The sequence below is a fragment of the Fulmarus glacialis genome, unplaced genomic scaffold, assembly GCF_000690835.1.
Source record: "Fulmarus glacialis isolate BGI_N327 unplaced genomic scaffold, ASM69083v1 scaffold42746, whole genome shotgun sequence".
Taxonomy (NCBI): Eukaryota; Metazoa; Chordata; class Aves; order Procellariiformes; family Procellariidae; genus Fulmarus; species Fulmarus glacialis.
The window spans coordinates 36,871-41,253 of record NW_009217026.1 but is presented as its reverse complement, the minus strand read 5'-3'; the positions used below and the strand labels follow the sequence as shown (position 1 = coordinate 41,253).

The window sequence follows — 4,383 nt, the reverse complement described above, 5'->3', positions numbered from 1 at the left end:
TGGTGTTTAGTTGCTGACTGGGGTTAAACTATGACAAAGTGAAGAAACTGTCATCTACTGAGATATTAGCAAACCAGACATCAAACCTAAATAAGCTCTCAATATCAAAGAGGTATAAACAACAAAATATTGATAAAATATAATGAAGACAGAATTCAATCCAGGCAGAGGCACATGTATCTCCACAACTGGCTCAAATTTTCACTGAAACAAAACTTACCAACTTCGTTTTTTAAGCAACGTCATTCTCACAGGTTTTTTTCCAGGCAATATTTATAACAAAACAGATACATATACTGTTATGAAGAATCATTTGTCTATTCCCATAATTTATGTTTCTAATATTCATAACAAATTTGACCTATTTAAAGAAACTTAAAGCAATGATGTAATCTCTGGAAGTGGTACACGGAGTACGTGTACCACACAATGTCAAGGCAAACACAGATGTATCTTATGGTGATTCTGAAAACACAAACACCAATGAATCTCTGCGAGGAAAGCAAACGCTGGCAAAATTCAAAATGGCTTTGCAGTCATATAGTTATGTAAAATAAAGTTGTGAAGTTATCCAGACTTGATTTAACATAGCTGAAACAGAGTGGGTAATTTGTTTGCATCTCAATGGCAAAAAAGATCACTCAAAAGAAAAATGTACACAAAAATGACCAACTTGTACACATACCTTTTCCATTTATTGTTAATGCTGATGCAATTGTGGCTGTTACTGGCACTGGCAATTGTGGCACTAATGGATGTATCCTTGGTCGACTCCCCATCCTTGCACGCTCTGCACCAGGTCCTAATAAAGCTCCCACCGGTTTTTCTGCTGCTACTTCTGGTGCTACAGAGTCTTCTTGATCCTGCTCTATATGGTCCATTTTATCCGGGCTTTCATTCTGGAAGCCATCAACTGTTGTCCGGCTCTTAATTGGACTTTTGGGCACCAGGATTTTAATACCTGATTTTGCAAGGTCCATATTTTTCCTTCCAGAAAGAGATGGTGAATTGTTTTTCCGGAACTTTTGGGTGGCAGAAAAGAGTTGATTATTTTTTGACTCATGGTCTTTACCCATAACTAAAGATTTAGTGGATGTCTTTGAAAAAGAACTATTGGTAGATCTAGAAATTTGTTTTCTGGCATTATTTGGAGAGGTCCTGTTTGTCCTGGTTAATGTGCTTTCTTTCTGCTTTTCATTGTGGCGTCTGTTAAATTCATGTATATATTCCTCACAATTAACAAGGTGCTGTTCTGGCTCCCAAGTATCATCTTCACTGTCATATCCTTTCCATCGCACCAAATACTCTGTTTTTCCCTTCTTGTTTTTCCTCTTGTCAACAATTCTCTCTACCTGTTAAAAAGGAAAATGAAACATTAGACATAGGCAGATATACAACTCAAGTGAGCAACTTGCATGCAAATAATTTGTTAAGTGTAGATAGATTTAAAAATACTCTTGTAGTTCTGTAATTCTGTATTGTAGCTTTATAGCTTACAGTCTTTCACTGCTGACTGGAGATTCCTCTCTTTAAACTTCAGATTGTTGCTTCCACCTCATAAAAGACATTCTAAAATATCAAAATTGTTCTTCAGTAAGTAAGTATTTTGCATGCACAGGAATCTGAATATGACATATTACAGTTGAAAATCAGCGCTGGCCCCAGTGAAGTTTTGACACCAACGTCAGCGTGGATAGGATTTCCCTCTCTGAATATAGACATCGTGTTTAAATATGCTGTATAAACACAGTGTGTTTACCTTACAAAACTTATCAGTTCGATACTGTGTGAATAATTTGCTTGCTTAGAATAAGGCATATGCGAGAATCTCTTACTTATAGTGAGCTATCCTTTAGTCACCAGGGAAAATATGGTACAACTCAGAAATTGGGGCAAATACAGAAGATTTTTTTTTAGAGGCTGTTCTTCTTGTGAAAACAGAGAACTTGTTTTGGCCAGAGTCTTTGATACACATACTTGAACAAATTACCATGCCTCACTTATCTGCAAATAGAGATGGTATGTCACAAGTATTAAGCATGCACATGCTACGACTGCACGTGGGACCCACAGGCTAGAGGAATTCAGGCACCGGGGTAAAGCAGACAGGGCAGACAGCAGCAGCTGCAGGGACAAGGGGCTCATGCCTCGTACCAAAACTCATGCCAGTCGTGCTAGTCCCGCAGAAAGGGAAGTCTTTTACAGAAAAAGAGACGTAAGTGCAAGGCTAGTCTCGGGATTTCCCCTTTTTATTTCATTTTTCCTACCCAGGCTGCTCCTTCTGGTAAATCCTCCAGCCCACTTCATTTCAGTTATGGGACCAATACAGCTTTCTTCCCCATTTTTATCTTCCTTTTGATTATTTAAAAAAATAAAGCGGGGAGGGCAGGGCGGGAATGGGATGGGACTACCATTTATTAACTACTAGCCCTAGGGCTTAGCCCCTCATGAACAAAGACCACGCATGTAAGCTAAGATCAAACATACCTAGAAGAATCTCTGAAGACCAGTAACATTTACTGGAGTGGCATTTAACCAAACGGAATGTCTACAGAACAGTTTGGAAGGATGGAAGGAGAACACAGGTATGTACGTCATTACCAAATCATACGACTGTTGACAACAGATTCTCTTAAGAGTGCACCTCAGTTTTATATGTAGCATGTTATCATAATGTACTGCCTGGTTTTCAACAGTGAGGTTAAATGATTACTATTATTATAATTTCAGCAGCAATGTAACTACACATCCTAGAACTTCATGTGATACCCTGCAGGTGTTGTAGTATGCTGTCCTGTCATTAGGATGTTGCATAGCTCTGTTTGCAAAGGTCTTAAAAAAACAAAAAAAAACCCAAAACACCACCACACAAATAAAAACTAAACACAAACTGTCACACTAGCTTCACCTTTACCTTGTTACTCAGTTGTACTATTCAATACCTTTTATAGAGAGTAATGCAATATAAATTGTCCAAATATTATTTAAAATGTTAAAATACATTGAAACTATTTTTATTCTGGTTATTTCACTTTTTAGTAAAGTTACTGGACTTAAAAAACCATACAGCTAGAAAAACGAAACTATTATTTTTCGATGAGACTATATTTAACAACATCTTAACAAAAGTGCTACCCCAAATAAGAAAGTCATTATGGAGAAATATGCCTTCAAAATTTTTTTAGTAGAGACTGAGTAAAAAGACCTTCAATTATGAAGCCAGAACTGTTAAATTAAAAAATAAAAACAAACTCATGAATCAAACTTGATATATTGTCAAAAAAGCAGTTACTGCAAGAGTCTTGCTTATCCTCTCTCCCTCTTTCAACCTGCTAAAATAATTTCAAAAATATGATTCTCAGAGAAAGATCTCTACTACTAGAAAAGTATTTTTATTTTCTAGCAGGAAATCTTCATAACAAACAGCACTGATTACTGGGCAGAAAGTTCTACCAACGTCTTGAAATACTGAAAGGCCACCCATTAAGGACATGCCCTTTTCAAGTAGGAAGCCATCCCTCTCATCCAAAAAACCAGATACCTTGCAGAGATAACAGATGATGCAAAAATCCATTCCTAACTTGATGATTTATAAAGCAAACAGAAATGCATAAAGAAAACCGTTATATTTAGCTGTATTGTCCAAGCCGGCAACAAAACCTACTTTGACATTGCTCTTTTTGATTAAAAGGAGATTTGTTTCCTAACATCTTACTTCTGTTTTATTTACAACACAAAAATTACAGCAATTAACCTGTGATACACAATTTATCATGTAGCTTCAGAGCTTTAGTGAGGGACTTTTTGGATTGCCTCAGCTTGATTAGTCTATCTCCCCTAGGACCACTCGAAAAACTGCTCAGGAATATTCTGCCTCAATACTTTTGCTGATGATAACAGCTACTCAAGTGTTTCTCATTCAGATTTGGGAAGAGGAAACTGGAATGCTTCCGCAATGCACACAGGGTTTGAGTATGGAACAGGAATAGGAATATCCATCCTGAACTAGTGGCTTATTTAAACTCTCTCATGGCAAAACCAGAGACAACAAACTCTTGCTACTGAAAAAGAAAGCTTGTCCAAGTCATCCATTTCTACTTTGGTATACAGTGGTGACATGACATGAAATACAATGCGAGACACCTCAAAGTCTTACGTTAGAAGATACTAATGACTTAGATCCCAATATTAAAATGAAAAAAAAGAATATAACTGGGTGGGGAAAAAAGTCTACGTTCCTACTTCCTGACACATCAGTTACGGTGCGGTTTGATGATACAGCTAACCTGTTGGAACAGCTAGGTAACATCCACACAGACAGTATCGCTTCTCCCCCCGCTATTGTTACCCTGGAGCTGAGCGGGCGCTTTTCTGATCTCATGC

The 4,383-nt window shown here is 37.4% G+C and overlaps 1 pseudogene across 1 annotated transcript; it reads right to left on the bottom strand.

Moving 5' to 3' along the window:
- Positions 1 to 673: 673 nt before the first annotated feature.
- LOC104078036 lies at positions 674 to 1,354 on the bottom strand (annotated as a pseudogene). Its single transcript, XR_683530.1, has one exon. The product of XR_683530.1 is annotated as a chromodomain Y-like protein pseudogene (transcript).
- Between the last annotated feature and the right edge of the window lie 3,029 nt (positions 1,355 to 4,383).